General features: G+C 48.1%; 5 non-coding genes across 5 annotated transcripts; all 5 read left to right on the top strand.

The window, feature by feature from the left end:
- The first annotated feature begins 3942 nt into the window (after nt 1-3942).
- LOC142728030 (U2 spliceosomal RNA) lies at nt 3943-4129 on the top strand. The gene has a single exon (XR_012877437.1). It is a non-coding gene; the product is annotated as a U2 spliceosomal RNA (small nuclear RNA).
- Nucleotides 4130-5415: 1286 nt separating this feature from the next.
- On the top strand, nt 5416-5606 carry LOC142727984 (U2 spliceosomal RNA). Its single transcript, XR_012877395.1, has one exon. It is a non-coding gene; the product is annotated as a U2 spliceosomal RNA (small nuclear RNA).
- A 6839-nt stretch (nt 5607-12445) lies between these two features.
- On the top strand, nt 12446-12637 carry LOC142727959 (U2 spliceosomal RNA). Its single transcript, XR_012877384.1, has one exon. It is a non-coding gene; the product is annotated as a U2 spliceosomal RNA (small nuclear RNA).
- A 1286-nt stretch (nt 12638-13923) lies between these two features.
- On the top strand, nt 13924-14114 carry LOC142727985 (U2 spliceosomal RNA). Its single transcript, XR_012877396.1, has one exon. It is a non-coding gene; the product is annotated as a U2 spliceosomal RNA (small nuclear RNA).
- Nucleotides 14115-15400: 1286 nt separating this feature from the next.
- On the top strand, nt 15401-15591 carry LOC142727986 (U2 spliceosomal RNA). The gene has a single exon (XR_012877397.1). It is a non-coding gene; the product is annotated as a U2 spliceosomal RNA (small nuclear RNA).
- Nucleotides 15592-17190: the final 1599 nt, after the last annotated feature.

Below are 17190 nucleotides of genomic sequence, written 5' to 3' on the forward strand. Positions count from 1 at the left end.
TCCTCAAAGCGACAAGTCGTAGAAATCTGCGAAGATTCCCTTGCGCAGCAGGAGGAAATGGAGCAGATGGTGGAGGAACTCGTGTCTGAACCTGAGGTCATCGACTTCACAACAGACATCCAGGTGGCTACAATCCTGGAACAATTTTTGTCAGAGGGCCTGCTGGATCTTTCGGACCCGCCAGGAGAGGAGGATCCGCCCGACCGGACTGGTAACTAAGGTGTATCGTTTGCACTAACCTTCTTTATTCTCCCCCATGGCTGCTAAACTTAACATCTTTAGCCTCAATGTGAGGAGTGTTAGAGATAGGACTAGATGTCAGATGGTGCTAACTTTTCTTTCCAAGCAGTCGAGTGATGTATTTATGCTGCAGGAATGTACTCTCCCCTCTTCCAGGTCATACCATCATCTGGCCAGGCAGTGGACCCATGGCCCGTCCTACTGGTCTGGTGGGGGCGACTGTAAATCTGCAGGGGTTGCCATCCTGATTAGGGGAAGCGTATTTACTGTTGACTCTGTCCAGGAGCTCGCCTGCGGCCGCTTGTTGGTCGTAGACGGTTCCTGGGCAGGAGAGCCGATTAGGCTCATCAACGTGTACGCTCCCCCTATGAAGGCTGAGCGCCTGGAACTATTCCAGACCCTGCGGACCCAGCTCGCCACCACTAGGGCAGTGGTGATGGCCGGGGACTTCAACTGCCCCATCGAAGAGGATGGACGAAGTTCCGGCACTTCAATCAAACTGGATGTCAGTTCCAAACTGCTTATCGAGATGGTAACCGAAGCATCCTTGCAGGACGTTGTGGGCTCCATGGGGATCGGCTCTGTGAACTATTCATGGAGCCGACCCGATGGCTCACTTCGTTCTCGGATTGACTTTGTGTTCACCTCCCGGGCAGTCAAGCAGCATGGGCACTCCATGGTCCCCTGCTTCTTCTCTGACCACAGGGCCATTCTCTTCCAGGGTGCCATCGGCCACGGTTTTCCTCCCGGCCCTGGCTCCTGGAAGCTGAATTGTGCCCTGCTGGAAAGAGAGGAGGTACTGGCGGAACTTAGAGACGCCTATATTGTTTGGAGGAATGATAAAGTTTTCTTTGACAAAACCTGTGACTGGTGGGAATATGTTAAAGTTGAATTTCGTTGTTTCTTTCAGGCAAAAAGTCGTCAACAGGCGTGTGAGAGGAAGAGAGACTTCAGAGAGATGCAGCGTCAGCTGCGATCCCTGCAAGACCTCCTTCAATGCGGCTGGGACGTCAGGAAGGAGCTGGAGGAAGCCAAAAAGGGCCTGAAAAGGCACTTTGAGGAGGAATCCAAGCGAATTGTCTTTCGTTCCAAGGTGGAGAACCTGGAGAAGGGTGAGAAATGTAACTCGTTCTTTTTCAGGAAACTCCATGCCGGCCACACGCCCCTGAAGGAACTCCGAGATGAGACCGGAAACATGCATTCTGGGAAGAAGGAGGTGATGGGAGTCGTCACAGACTACTACCGAAGCCTCTACTCCCGGAAAACCACTGACCCCGAAGCCGCCGATAAATTCCTGTCAGGTATCACTAATCATCTTGATCCTGCAGGTACGGAGGCTATGGATGTACCCCTGACGGTGGAGGAACTGCTCTCTGCCGCTAAATCCTTCAGACCTGGCAGGACCCCGGGCAGTGATGGTCTCCCAGCAGAGCTCTATGTAGCGCTGGGGGACTTGATCTGTCCGGACCTGCTGGAGCTCTATGAGGAGATGGTGGTGGAGGGTAGAATGCCACCGTCCTTGAGAGAAGGCATGATCACGATCTTGTATAAGCGGAAGGGAGAGAGATGTGACCTGAAAAACTGGCGTCCCATCTCTCTCCTGAACGTGGACTACAAGATCCTCGCCAAAGTATTGGCCAACAGACTGAAGGTTGTCATCGGACAGATCATCGGATCGGACCAAACCTGCGGCATTCCTGGCCGTAGGGTGGCCGACAGTCTTGCCCTGGTGAGGGACACGGTGCATTACATGCAAAGCCGCCGTACACACGCGGCCCTGGTCAGTCTGGATCAGGAGAAGGCTTTTGACCGGGTCTCTCACGAATTCATGGGTAAGGCTCTGCGTAGGCTGCGGCTTGGCAGGTTGTTCTGTTTGTATGTTAACCTGATGTATTGCGACATTTACAGCTCGGTGCTGGTGAACGGCTGGAAGACTGACCCCTTTCCTGTATCGTCGGGGGTTAGACAAGGCTGTCCTCTTTCACCTCTCCTTTTTGTTTGTGTTATAGAGCTCTTCGCAGAGGCTATCCGGCAGAATGGAGAGATCAGAGGGATCACCGCACCAGGTCCAGGACACTTCGAGGTCAAATGCTCGCTGTACATGGACGACGTGACCGTCTTCTGCGCTGACCAGAGTTCGGTGACTGCACTCGTCCAGACCTGCGAGGAGTTCGGACGCGCTTCAGGGGCAAAAGTCAACTGCGGGAAGTCGGAAGCCATGCTCTTCGGAAAGTGGTACCTGCCTTCTCCTGCCTCCTTCCCGTTTACTATCAAGCCGGACTTCATCAAAATTCTGGGAGTCTGGTTCGGTAAGGAAGGTGCAGCCCTAAAGTCGTGGGAAGAACGCTTGGCCAAAGTCAACCAAAGGATCGGACTGTGGAGCCTCAGACAACTCACTATCGAGGGCAAAGCAATGGTCCTGCGTAACGAAGTCTTGCCTGTGCTACAATACACTGCACAGGCATGGCCCCCTCTTGCCACCGTCTCGAGGGCCATTACCAGGACTGTGTTTCGCTTCATCTGGGGCTCGAAAATGGACAGAGTAAAGCGGACTGTTATGTACAAGGAGCCCCGCAAAGGTGGGAAGGGTATACCCGACATTCCCACTCTGCTGCGGATCGCTTTTGTATGTGACTGTGTTCGTAGGACTCTGAGGACAGCAAACGGCTCTGCGGGCAAGGCCATGTCCCGCTACTTCCTCCTTCCCCTCTGGCGAGGTTTTGGCTGGGACAAGTGGGACAGCTCCTTCCCTTACAACTGGCACGCTCCCTGGTTCTACGGAGATGTCGTCCGGTTTGTGAGGGAGCATCAACTGGAGGGTCTTAAGCCCGACTTGTGGAAACCTAAGACGATCCACAAGCACATCAGAGCAAAGGACTCACTGGAGTTTGTTCCAGGGCTTCATGCCGACACGTTGGAGACTGTTTGGACTAACGTGTCATCTGGCAGGTTGACCAACGGGCACAAGGACATTTCATGGATGGCCATCCAGGGAGGACTGCCTCTTAGGTCATTCATGCATGCCCGCAACCTGTGCAAGACCCGGTACTGCCCCAGGTGCCCCTTCACGGAGGAAACATCTTTGCACATTTTCTGGCAGTGCCCCTTTGCACAGGGTCTGTTGAAAGCCTTGGAACACGAACTCAAGGACTCAGTTCCCAGGAACAGACTGTCGTACCGCTCGGTACTTTATGGACTATTTCCTGGGAATACCACGGATGGAGCAATCCAGGAAGCCTGGCGCCTTATGAACTGTTTTAAGGACGCTATATGGTTCGCCAGGAATCGTCTGATTTTGCGGAGAGAGAGTGTGTCCGTCCAGGACTGCCGCAGGCTGATCCACAGCCTGCTCAGAGACTATTCCACCTGGGACAGCCCGGACGTCGATGAGGAAGAGGACTGATACTCCCCTTCCCCCCACTCTCCCTTCTTGTGTGTTGTCTTTCAATAAAGCTTCGGGCCTGTGATTTCCCCCTTCCCTATCCCCTCCTACCCACTCCCCTATCCCATCACTTGTCTGTAATGCTTTGTTGTTTGGCGTTAGTGAATGCAAGAATGTTAGTGTAGCATGTGGTGTAATGTATAGCATAGGCTAGCCTGTACTGTGTATTATACTGTCATGTTATGTTTGACGACTGTTATTATTTATTATTTGCTGCTTCATGGCTTGCGCTGCGTCGCAGTAATGTTTGTATGATGACGATTGATTGTCAATAAAGCAATTTTCAATCAAAAATCTGTTCTTATCAGTTTAATATCTGATACGTCCCCTATCTGGGGACCATATATTAAATGGATTTTTAGAACAGGGAGATGGAAATAGAGCTTGCTCTGTCCACTCCACGCATTGACCTGGTATTGCAGTATTTCCAGGACCGGTGCACCCTTCCCTTATGTGTTGACTAAAATCAGATTCCAAAAGTGTTTTTTCTCTTTGCCATTGTTTCTGTCTTTCTGAAGGGATCTCCCCTTTTAATCCCATTATTTCAACACCTGTTGGACAATGCATTTGTACAGTCATGTGTGATAATGAGCTCATTTATTAAATGCAATTAATGAATACATTGCCACCTCTTGTTGTGTGTGTGTGTGTGTGTGTCTTCTGTGTTTCTGTGTTTCCGGCATTTCACATTGGAACAGCTCATTCACCTTCCTTGTCTTCTCTCCGCCCTCCCTCCCTCCCTCCCTCCTAGGTAAGTTAAAGAGCTGCACCTGAGCCAGCCACTGATTGATGCAGCACCACAGTCAAATAGTGGAGTGGAGTGGAGTAGGGGAACAGCAAACAGCCATTAAAGCAGCCAGCCGCCTACCCGCCACAATGGACCTACCTGTGTACACTAGGTGGATGTGATGGAATGTACTGTCGTCCCTACATTTCAAGAAGAAGTAAGAATTGCAGTTGCAACAAACCCTTGCTTGCCTACAAAGAGAGCAGCAATTTGGATTTGTTACTATGTTACCTGGAAGAATAACAAACTGTGCAAGGATGGAGGTTGTAGGAGCAAAGAGAAGTTGTCTGTAAAGTTGGTGGATGCCTATTTTCCATTTTGCAGTCCCTTGTCTCCCTCTTGTGGCCTCCTGGAGGCAAATAAATGTGCAAAAAAAAGACAGCCTGGCGGCCGGCTGTTGCAGTGTTGCCCTCTCAGGCAACACTGAGTGACTGACTGAGCCTCACAGTCTTATATAAAGTTCAGACGGAACTTTGCACGTGTCATAGTGGAGCCCTCAGGATTCCAGAGCCAGCTTTCTGACATCATAATGGGGCCTGCCTCAGAGATAAAAGCCTGGGCCCAGGCAGTGTTGTTCAGTGCTGCTCAGCAGGCAGCACAGGACTGGATTAAAGCTGATACAAGGTGTGAAGGAACAAGGGGTGGCTGTGGGCATGCACTTGCTGCCGCTGCCAGTGTTTATCTGCATGGCAGGAGGGCATTTGGGCGTTGCCAGGAAGGCGTTTTTATGTAGATTCCTCCTCTTTCAGCACTGCATTGTGGTGCAAGCAAAAGAAGCAAATCCTGTCTGGCTTCCTCTCCGGCCTTTATTCACCTCCCGCTTAGTAGCTGTAAATGTGTGTGAGCCTGCAGGGCCCCATGGAATTGCCTAGGAGTAGGCTGAATCGCTGCAAGGGGTGAACAGCAGTATGGGACAGGCTCGGGCAAGGCAAGGGCCGCTCGGGTTATCGCTTCTCGGCCTTTTGGCTAAGATCAAGTGTAGTATCTGTTCTTATCAGTTTAATATCTGATACGTCCCCTATCTGGGGACCATATATTAAATGGATTTTTAGAACAGGGAGATGGAAATAGAGCTTGCTCTGTCCACTCCACGCATTGACCTGGTATTGCAGTATTTCCAGGACCGGTGCACCCTTCCCTTATGTGTTGACTAAAATCAGATTCCAAAAGTGTTTTTTCTCTTTGCCATTGTTTCTGTCTTTCTGAAGGGATCTCCCCTTTTAATCCCATTATTTCAACACCTGTTGGACAATGCATTTGTACAGTCATGTGTGATAATGAGCTCATTTATTAAATGCAATTAATGAATACATTGCCACCTCTTGTTGTGTGTGTGTGTGTGTGTGTCTTCTGTGTTTCTGTGTTTCCGGCATTTCACATTGGAACAGCTCATTCACCTTCCTTGTCTTCTCTCCGCCCTCCCTCCCTCCCTCCCTCCTAGGTAAGTTAAAGAGCTGCACCTGAGCCAGCCACTGATTGATGCAGCACCACAGTCAAATAGTGGAGTGGAGTGGAGTAGGGGAACAGCAAACAGCCATTAAAGCAGCCAGCCGCCTACCCGCCACAATGGACCTACCTGTGTACACTAGGTGGATGTGATGGAATGTACTGTCGTCCCTACATTTCAAGAAGAAGTAAGAATTGCAGTTGCAACAAACCCTTGCTTGCCTACAAAGAGAGCAGCAATTTGGATTTGTTACTATGTTACCTGGAAGAATAACAAACTGTGCAAGGATGGAGGTTGTAGGAGCAAAGAGAAGTTGTCTGTAAAGTTGGTGGATGCCTATTTTCCATTTTGCAGTCCCTTGTCTCCCTCTTGTGGCCTCCTGGAGGCAAATAAATGTGCAAAAAAAAGACAGCCTGGCGGCCGGCTGTTGCAGTGTTGCCCTCTCAGGCAACACTGAGTGACTGACTGAGCCTCACAGTCTTATATAAAGTTCAGACGGAACTTTGCACGTGTCATAGTGGAGCCCTCAGGATTCCAGAGCCAGCTTTCTGACATCATAATGGGGCCTGCCTCAGAGATAAAAGCCTGGGCCCAGGCAGTGTTGTTCAGTGCTGCTCAGCAGGCAGCACAGGACTGGATTAAAGCTGATACAAGGTGTGAAGGAACAAGGGGTGGCTGTGGGCATGCACTTGCTGCCGCTGCCAGTGTTTATCTGCATGGCAGGAGGGCATTTGGGCGTTGCCAGGAAGGCGTTTTTATGTAGATTCCTCCTCTTTCAGCACTGCATTGTGGTGCAAGCAAAAGAAGCAAATCCTGTCTGGCTTCCTCTCCGGCCTTTATTCACCTCCCGCTTAGTAGCTGTAAATGTGTGTGAGCCTGCAGGGCCCCATGGAATTGCCTAGGAGTAGGCTGAATCGCTGCAAGGGGTGAACAGCAGTATGGGACAGGCTCGGGCAAGGCAAGGGCCGCTCGGGTTATCGCTTCTCGGCCTTTTGGCAAGATCAGGTGTAGTATTTCTGCATCTGGTTTTGTTGGGAGGTGTCCGGGGTACCCTGCTCCTTGGCCTTGGGGGATCGTCTCTTTTCACAGAGAGACTTCACCCCCTTGCTGCTATTTGGGGAGTGGGCTTAGCCCCCGGACAACGAGTTGCGATCGCGCCTTACCCAAGAGGTCAACCGGCCTTGAGGCGTTTTTCTAAGAGCGTTCCGAGGGCGTTTATCGGGCTTCGTAGGTGTCTGGGGTACCCTAATCCTTGGCCTTGGGGGAGGGTTCCACTTAATTGTGGAATCTGAGCCCTTGCTGCTATAAGGGACAGGCTTAGCCCCCAGGCACTGAAAATGCCATTTACATTTGGATTTGCATCCGGGGACACCCGGTTGCGCCAGTCCGTCCGCATCGAGGTGGAAGAAGGCCATCGCCAGCGGAAGAACCTTCGCTTCATTGTGGAGGTGATTCTGCTGGACTTCCTGGGGCTCAAGCGGGCGGACATCCTGTGTCTCAATGACCAGGAAAGCCGCGGTCGGTACACCATATCCTTTACGGCCGCGGCATGTTGCGACAACATGCACAAAAGATTGTCTGATGCGGACCAGAGTGAGGAGCGGCTAAATGGACTGAACTTTTTATTCCTCTACGGGGAGGAAGAAGTCCCGCTCGTGATGTGCATGTTCAGTCCATTTGTCTCAGAGTGTGACATTGAAACCTTCCTCAGTCGTTACTGCAGGGAGGTCCGCTTCTCACACAAAATCTTGAACACCCAGAGCTTCTGGAACGGCAAAAGGAAATATTGGGTGAAGTTCCGCCAGGATCCCAATGGCATTGGAGGCTTACATCACCCACCCCAGAACTTTGCCATTGGGAAGAATCGAGGATTCTTATTTTACCCCCAGATGCCAATAGCCTGCCGGAACTGCTTGAGATATGGCCACACCAGAGAACATTGTGACCGGCCCCATGTGGTGCAGTGTAACAGGTGTGGCCAGGTTGGACACGTGGCGGCAAAATGCAGTTCCGAGGTGTTGTGCAATCTGTGCGGCATGACTGGGCATGCTTTTAAAGATTGCCCCCGCAGAGCGAAATCTGGGCCACCCAGACCAGGGCCAGAGCGGCAGTTTGCAACATGTGCAGACGCCGCTGGTAATGCCCCAAAACGAGCATTGACGACTGAGGGGTCCAGGCCAAAGTCCTTCACAGCTCCATCGGGGGGCCCACCGATGTCAGCCTCGAGGGACGGCCATAGGGATTCCACCGGGTCCAGGCAGAGCAGGAGGAATTCTGACTCTGCTGGACATAAGTTGACCGGCACCTCTGCAAACAGGTCCTCTGCTCCGCCTGCAGTGGACCCTGTTGAGGCAGTGGTTAGCGACAGGCGTCGTGGCTCCGTAGGTTCTGCAGTAGGACCTGACGCCTGTCCCAAGAGTGTGGGCATGGAGCGGAGACACTCTGTGTCAGACGAGGGCTCCATTAAGAAAACCCTAAAATATGCTGGATTGGAGCCTCGTTTTGACCATTACCGGTCAACGGGGGGGTCGGAGCAAAGTTCCTCCACTGCGGTTGTGGAGGGGCTTGCGATGAAGGCTCCCCGTAAGCAGGCAAAGGTTGCCAAGAGTGATGGGACCTCACAGGCCCCTGTGCAGCTGCCCAGTAAGGACATCAGCGATATCTTCAGCCAGGGGCCAGAGATGGGTGAGAGCGACTTCGAGGAGATGGATAGGAGCCATTCTGCAAAGAGACAGCGAGAGGAAGAGGAGTCCGGAGTTCGGAGGAAAGCTGCCTATCGGAGTTCGGATGAGAGCAGTGTGGGGGTTGGAGCCGCCCACGTATCTGGCTCTGACCCTACCAACATCCAAGATTTATTGACCCCTCAAAAAGGGGGTCCAGACTCGCAGCTGATCTCCGAGTACGACTCTTCTGGTTCGGACTCTGACCTCAACTAAGACTATGTTGGTTCCTATCAAAGTCGCCTCACTAAATGTGAGGTCCCTAAAGAGCCCTGTCCGCAGGACTGCTTTATTTTCATTTTTAGAGACTGTGGACTTTGACCTTTGCCTGCTTCAAGAATGTGGAATCCCTAATGACTTGGAATATCAAGATTTAAAGATGGACTGGAAACTAGGCCCCTCAGTCTGGTCTGGTGGAAATGACTGTCGCTCTGCGGGGGTTGGATTGCTCTGCCGAGGTCGTTTTATCTCCATCCAAACAGTGACTGAAATCATGCCCGGCAGAGCTATTTTAATACATTTGCTTTTTAATGGAATTTTAATTCGTGTTTTAAACGTTTATGCCCCTCCTACCAAACAGGAGAGGGCAGAACTATTAGAGATTTTACCATTGTTTTGTGTTGGGTCTACCCCCCTGCTGGTGGGTGGTGATTTTAACTGTGTACGTGATGGAGAACACCGGCAGGGTGGGGATTTTAATCGAAAAATTGACCGTACTTCTTACCTGCTCAAGAATTTTATTGGTGATTTTAAATTGAAAGATTGCTGGAGGGAACTCTTGCCTGCGGACCCAGGCCCCACCTGGTCCAATGGAAGAGTGAGCTCCAGAATTGATTTTATTTTCACTTCTAATAGTTTTATTCCCAAAAAATGTTTGCTTTTAACAAATATTTTATCTGATCACAAGCTCCTTTCGGTGCACCTGGAGCTAGAGGGAGAGCAAAAAGCTTGTAGGGGTCCCTGGAGACTAAACACCACACTCCTGGAGGACCCCATCATTAAAGAGGAGTTTGTGCGGACCTACCAGTGTTGGCAGTCCCATAGAGCGCCCAGTCAGCCTATGCTACACTGGTGGGAGGGCATTAAACCCAAAATCAGAGCTTTTTTTATTCGAGCAGGTAAGAAGAAAGCAAAAGAGAAAAAACAATGGTTTTATGTTCTTAATAAACGTTTACATGTACTTTTTAAATTGAAGGAGATTGGTATGGATGTTGATGATGATATTTTAAATCTTAAAGCTGAAATAAAACATGCCATAGAAGAGAAAGGGAAACAAATAATTTTTAATTCACATGTAAAGTACCTCGAGGATGGCGAGAAGTGTTCCCGGTTCTTCTTCAAAAAGGTAATGGATAAACGAGATGTCATTTTAAACCTTGAAGGAGAAACCACTATGGTCGGCATTTTAAATTCTGCTTTTAATTTCTACCAATCTCTTTTTAACAAGAAAAATATTGATCCTTCCTTTTTAGAACATGTTCTTAATTCCCTTGATGCCAAGCTAGATATTTTAGACCAGGAAGTTTTATCCCGTAATATTACCTTGGAGGAACTTTTATTTGCTTTTAAAAGTTTTTCTAATGGGAAAGCTCCTGGGGAAGATGGTCTGCCCATCGAATTTTATCATGCTTTTTGGGAAATTTTAAAGAATGACATGTTTTTATTGTATAAGGAAGTTTTTATTACTGAAGAGCTGCCCCCTTCCTGGAGGAGGGGGATTGTGTCCTTAATTTTTAAAAAAGGTGAGAAGGACCAGTTAAAAAACTGGCGCCCTATTACTCTTTTAAACGTTGATTGTAAAATTTTAGCTAAACTAATAACAATCCGTTTTAAACCTTTTATTCATAAATTAATCCATCCAAACCAGGTATGTGGGGTACCTGGGAGGTCAATTACTGAGTCCCTGAATATTTTACGTGACATCATTTGGTATTTTAAAGAAAGGGGTCAAAGCCTTGCTATTTTATCCTTAGATTTCGAGAAGGCTTTTGACCGGGTCTCCCATGAATATCTTTTTATGGTTCTTAAAAAGATGGCTGTTCCTGAAATTATTTTAACACGTATTAAGCTTTTATATCGATCCTGTTTTAGCCAAATTTCTATCAACGGATTTTTAACTAAAGGTGTTCCTCTTTTATCAGGGGTGAAACAGGGGTGCCCGTTGTCTCCGCTCCTTTTTATTTGTGCCATTGAACCTCTGTTCACCCTAATAAGAGATGATAAAGTCATCAGAGGCGTGCCCATACCTGGAGGAAGGGGGAACCAGGTAAAAATCCTAGGCTATATGGATGACGCCACCATCCTATGCCCAGACGCCGCTTCTATGAGAAGGGCATTGAGGAACACCGGCTTTTTTTGTGAAGCCTCTGGTTTTAAATTAAACGTTGATAAATGTGACTGTTTTTATACTGGTGTATGGGATTCCTCTGTGACACCAGGAGTTAACATGCAGCAGGATCAGATAAAAATTTTAGGAATTGTTTTTAATCAAGAAAACGATGGGAGACCCAATTGGGATTCAGTAATTGCCAAAATGGAAAAAAAGGTTTTAATGTGGAATTTGAGAAATCTCACCATGGAGGGAAAAGTTTTAATAATTAAATCTGTTTTATTACCCATAATGCTTTATGTAGCTATGGTTTTCCCTCCAACAATTTTATATATTAAAAAAGTGACCAGGATCTGTTTTATGTTTTTATGGGGTTCCAAAATGGAAAAACTAAAACGTGATTTTATGTACAGATGTAAGGACAATGGCGGGAGAGATGTTCCTAACCTTTTTAACTTCTTTTACATTAAATACTTTTGCTTCTGTTTTAAAATGTATAATTCTGATGGTATTTTTAGCTACTTTTTAAAGTACGCTACGGGCATGATTTTTAAACGATGGTTTCGTGTCCCTTTGAATTCTCCTGTGCTTCTGTGTCCCCCAAAACAATATGCGGTGCTCGAAAAAACTGTCAGGCTCCTAGGTCTCCAAGAATTGGAGCCTGACATATTGGGGGACCAGAAAAAAGTGTCACTCTCCTGTAGGCGGCAGGAGGATACACTGGCAGTTTCAAATTTCTCACAGGCAAGGTCCAAGGTGGTGTGGCGGAACGTTTTCGGGAAATTTATGGCAAATGTGCACAAGGACCTTGCCTGGGCAATCGTTCACCAGTGCCTCCCTACCCGTGAATTCCAGCATAGGCGAGGACTGGTGGCGAGAGCCAAGTGCCCGAGAGACAGGTGTGGTGACGACGAGACGGTAATGCACCTGTTTTGGAACTGCCCATATGCACAGGAGGTTTGGAGGAAGGTAGGCCCATTGTTGAAATGGGCCTGCGGTCTTAAAGATCTTAAATTTGAATACGTGTTTTATGGTCTTTTTAACTGCCCAAGTTTTAAACAGCAAATGGTCTGTTGGATCATTTTAAACTGTTTTAAGAATGCCATCTGGAAGGTTAGGAACATTCTGCTTTTTAAACATGATTTTATTGATGTTAAAAATTGTGTCAAATATGCCCTAAGTGAAATGTACATTTATTATCTTAGGGACAAAAAGCAGCTAGGGGTAAAAGAAGCAACATCCATGTGGTGTTTGCAAATGTGGAATACCATAACATTGTAAATAAAAATGGTTTTATTCTTTTATGTCTTTTATGCCCTGTATAAATTTTATCCTGCTATTGTTCTGTACTTTTATTATAACATCTGTATTACTGGTCTTATTATTATTACTTTTGTATTCATTTAAATGTATGAATATTTATGTATTATGCCATTGATTTTATCTTGTGGTTTCAATTTTAAAAAAAAGTCTGTAAAATATAATATTTTTGCCAATAAAAAACTTTGTTGAAACCTTATCTGTTCTTATCAGTTTAATATCTGATACGTCCCCTATCTGGGGACCATATATTAAATGGATTTTTAGAACAGGGAGATGGAAATAGAGCTTGCTCTGTCCACTCCACGCATTGACCTGGTATTGCAGTATTTCCAGGACCGGTGCACCCTTCCCTTATGTGTTGACTAAAATCAGATTCCAAAAGTGTTTTTTCTCTTTGCCATTGTTTCTGTCTTTCTGAAGGGATCTCCCCTTTTAATCCCATTATTTCAACACCTGTTGGACAATGCATTTGTACAGTCATGTGTGATAATGAGCTCATTTATTAAATGCAATTAATGAATACATTGCCACCTCTTGTTGTGTGTGTGTGTGTGTGTGTCTTCTGTGTTTCTGTGTTTCCGGCATTTCACATTGGAACAGCTCATTCACCTTCCTTGTCTTCTCTCCGCCCTCCCTCCCTCCCTCCCTCCTAGGTAAGTTAAAGAGCTGCACCTGAGCCAGCCACTGATTGATGCAGCACCACAGTCAAATAGTGGAGTGGAGTGGAGTAGGGGAACAGCAAACAGCCATTAAAGCAGCCAGCCGCCTACCCGCCACAATGGACCTACCTGTGTACACTAGGTGGATGTGATGGAATGTACTGTCGTCCCTACATTTCAAGAAGAAGTAAGAATTGCAGTTGCAACAAACCCTTGCTTGCCTACAAAGAGAGCAGCAATTTGGATTTGTTACTATGTTACCTGGAAGAATAACAAACTGTGCAAGGATGGAGGTTGTAGGAGCAAAGAGAAGTTGTCTGTAAAGTTGGTGGATGCCTATTTTCCATTTTGCAGTCCCTTGTCTCCCTCTTGTGGCCTCCTGGAGGCAAATAAATGTGCAAAAAAAAGACAGCCTGGCGGCCGGCTGTTGCAGTGTTGCCCTCTCAGGCAACACTGAGTGACTGACTGAGCCTCACAGTCTTATATAAAGTTCAGACGGAACTTTGCACGTGTCATAGTGGAGCCCTCAGGATTCCAGAGCCAGCTTTCTGACATCATAATGGGGCCTGCCTCAGAGATAAAAGCCTGGGCCCAGGCAGTGTTGTTCAGTGCTGCTCAGCAGGCAGCACAGGACTGGATTAAAGCTGATACAAGGTGTGAAGGAACAAGGGGTGGCTGTGGGCATGCACTTGCTGCCGCTGCCAGTGTTTATCTGCATGGCAGGAGGGCATTTGGGCGTTGCCAGGAAGGCGTTTTTATGTAGATTCCTCCTCTTTCAGCACTGCATTGTGGTGCAAGCAAAAGAAGCAAATCCTGTCTGGCTTCCTCTCCGGCCTTTATTCACCTCCCGCTTAGTAGCTGTAAATGTGTGTGAGCCTGCAGGGCCCCATGGAATTGCCTAGGAGTAGGCTGAATCGCTGCAAGGGGTGAACAGCAGTATGGGACAGGCTCGGGCAAGGCAAGGGCCGCTCGGGTTATCGCTTCTCGGCCTTTTGGCTAAGATCAAGTGTAGTATCTGTTCTTATCAGTTTAATATCTGATACGTCCCCTATCTGGGGACCATATATTAAATGGATTTTTAGAACAGGGAGATGGAAATAGAGCTTGCTCTGTCCACTCCACGCATTGACCTGGTATTGCAGTATTTCCAGGACCGGTGCACCCTTCCCTTATGTGTTGACTAAAATCAGATTCCAAAAGTGTTTTTTCTCTTTGCCATTGTTTCTGTCTTTCTGAAGGGATCTCCCCTTTTAATCCCATTATTTCAACACCTGTTGGACAATGCATTTGTACAGTCATGTGTGATAATGAGCTCATTTATTAAATGCAATTAATGAATACATTGCCACCTCTTGTTGTGTGTGTGTGTGTGTGTGTCTTCTGTGTTTCTGTGTTTCCGGCATTTCACATTGGAACAGCTCATTCACCTTCCTTGTCTTCTCTCCGCCCTCCCTCCCTCCCTCCCTCCTAGGTAAGTTAAAGAGCTGCACCTGAGCCAGCCACTGATTGATGCAGCACCACAGTCAAATAGTGGAGTGGAGTGGAGTAGGGGAACAGCAAACAGCCATTAAAGCAGCCAGCCGCCTACCCGCCACAATGGACCTACCTGTGTACACTAGGTGGATGTGATGGAATGTACTGTCGTCCCTACATTTCAAGAAGAAGTAAGAATTGCAGTTGCAACAAACCCTTGCTTGCCTACAAAGAGAGCAGCAATTTGGATTTGTTACTATGTTACCTGGAAGAATAACAAACTGTGCAAGGATGGAGGTTGTAGGAGCAAAGAGAAGTTGTCTGTAAAGTTGGTGGATGCCTATTTTCCATTTTGCAGTCCCTTGTCTCCCTCTTGTGGCCTCCTGGAGGCAAATAAATGTGCAAAAAAAAGACAGCCTGGCGGCCGGCTGTTGCAGTGTTGCCCTCTCAGGCAACACTGAGTGACTGACTGAGCCTCACAGTCTTATATAAAGTTCAGACGGAACTTTGCACGTGTCATAGTGGAGCCCTCAGGATTCCAGAGCCAGCTTTCTGACATCATAATGGGGCCTGCCTCAGAGATAAAAGCCTGGGCCCAGGCAGTGTTGTTCAGTGCTGCTCAGCAGGCAGCACAGGACTGGATTAAAGCTGATACAAGGTGTGAAGGAACAAGGGGTGGCTGTGGGCATGCACTTGCTGCCGCTGCCAGTGTTTATCTGCATGGCAGGAGGGCATTTGGGCGTTGCCAGGAAGGCGTTTTTATGTAGATTCCTCCTCTTTCAGCACTGCATTGTGGTGCAAGCAAAAGAAGCAAATCCTGTCTGGCTTCCTCTCCGGCCTTTATTCACCTCCCGCTTAGTAGCTGTAAATGTGTGTGAGCCTGCAGGGCCCCATGGAATTGCCTAGGAGTAGGCTGAATCGCTGCAAGGGGTGAACAGCAGTATGGGACAGGCTCGGGCAAGGCAAGGGCCGCTCGGGTTATCGCTTCTCGGCCTTTTGGCTAAGATCAAGTGTAGTATCTGTTCTTATCAGTTTAATATCTGATACGTCCCCTATCTGGGGACCATATATTAAATGGATTTTTAGAACAGGGAGATGGAAATAGAGCTTGCTCTGTCCACTCCACGCATTGACCTGGTATTGCAGTATTTCCAGGACCGGTGCACCCTTCCCTTATGTGTTGACTAAAATCAGATTCCAAAAGTGTTTTTTCTCTTTGCCATTGTTTCTGTCTTTCTGAAGGGATCTCCCCTTTTAATCCCATTATTTCAACACCTGTTGGACAATGCATTTGTACAGTCATGTGTGATAATGAGCTCATTTATTAAATGCAATTAATGAATACATTGCCACCTCTTGTTGTGTGTGTGTGTGTGTGTGTCTTCTGTGTTTCTGTGTTTCCGGCATTTCACATTGGAACAGCTCATTCACCTTCCTTGTCTTCTCTCCGCCCTCCCTCCCTCCCTCCCTCCTAGGTAAGTTAAAGAGCTGCACCTGAGCCAGCCACTGATTGATGCAGCACCACAGTCAAATAGTGGAGTGGAGTGGAGTAGGGGAACAGCAAACAGCCATTAAAGCAGCCAGCCGCCTACCCGCCACAATGGACCTACCTGTGTACACTAGGTGGATGTGATGGAATGTACTGTCGTCCCTACATTTCAAGAAGAAGTAAGAATTGCAGTTGCAACAAACCCTTGCTTGCCTACAAAGAGAGCAGCAATTTGGATTTGTTACTATGTTACCTGGAAGAATAACAAACTGTGCAAGGATGGAGGTTGTAGGAGCAAAGAGAAGTTGTCTGTAAAGTTGGTGGATGCCTATTTTCCATTTTGCAGTCCCTTGTCTCCCTCTTGTGGCCTCCTGGAGGCAAATAAATGTGCAAAAAAAAGACAGCCTGGCGGCCGGCTGTTGCAGTGTTGCCCTCTCAGGCAACACTGAGTGACTGACTGAGCCTCACAGTCTTATATAAAGTTCAGACGGAACTTTGCACGTGTCATAGTGGAGCCCTCAGGATTCCAGAGCCAGCTTTCTGACATCATAATGGGGCCTGCCTCAGAGATAAAAGCCTGGGCCCAGGCAGTGTTGTTCAGTGCTGCTCAGCAGGCAGCACAGGACTGGATTAAAGCTGATACAAGGTGTGAAGGAACAAGGGGTGGCTGTGGGCATGCACTTGCTGCCGCTGCCAGTGTTTATCTGCATGGCAGGAGGGCATTTGGGCGTTGCCAGGAAGGCGTTTTTATGTAGATTCCTCCTCTTTCAGCACTGCATTGTGGTGCAAGCAAAAGAAGCAAATCCTGTCTGGCTTCCTCTCCGGCCTTTATTCACCTCCCGCTTAGTAGCTGTAAATGTGTGTGAGCCTGCAGGGCCCCATGGAATTGCCTAGGAGTAGGCTGAATCGCTGCAAGGGGTGAACAGCAGTATGGGACAGGCTCGGGCAAGGCAAGGGCCGCTCGGGTTATCGCTTCTCGGCCTTTTGGCAAGATCAGGTGTAGTATTTCTGCATCTGGTTTTGTTGGGAGGTGTCCGGGGTACCCTGCTCCTTGGCCTTGGGGGATCGTCTCTTTTAACAGAGAGACTTCACCCCCTTGCTGCTATTTGGGGAGTGGGCTTAGCCCCCGGACAACGAGCGGCGATCGCGCCTTATCCAAGAGGTCAACCGGCCTTGAGGCGTTATAAGAGCATTCCAAGGGCGTTTATCGGGCTTCGTAGGTGTCTGGGGTACCCTAATCCTTGGCCTTGGGGGAGGGTTTCACTTAATTGTGGAATCTGA

This window comes from Rhinoderma darwinii, unplaced genomic scaffold, assembly GCF_050947455.1.
Source record: "Rhinoderma darwinii isolate aRhiDar2 unplaced genomic scaffold, aRhiDar2.hap1 Scaffold_658, whole genome shotgun sequence".
In the NCBI taxonomy this organism is placed as follows: Eukaryota; Metazoa; Chordata; class Amphibia; order Anura; family Rhinodermatidae; genus Rhinoderma; species Rhinoderma darwinii.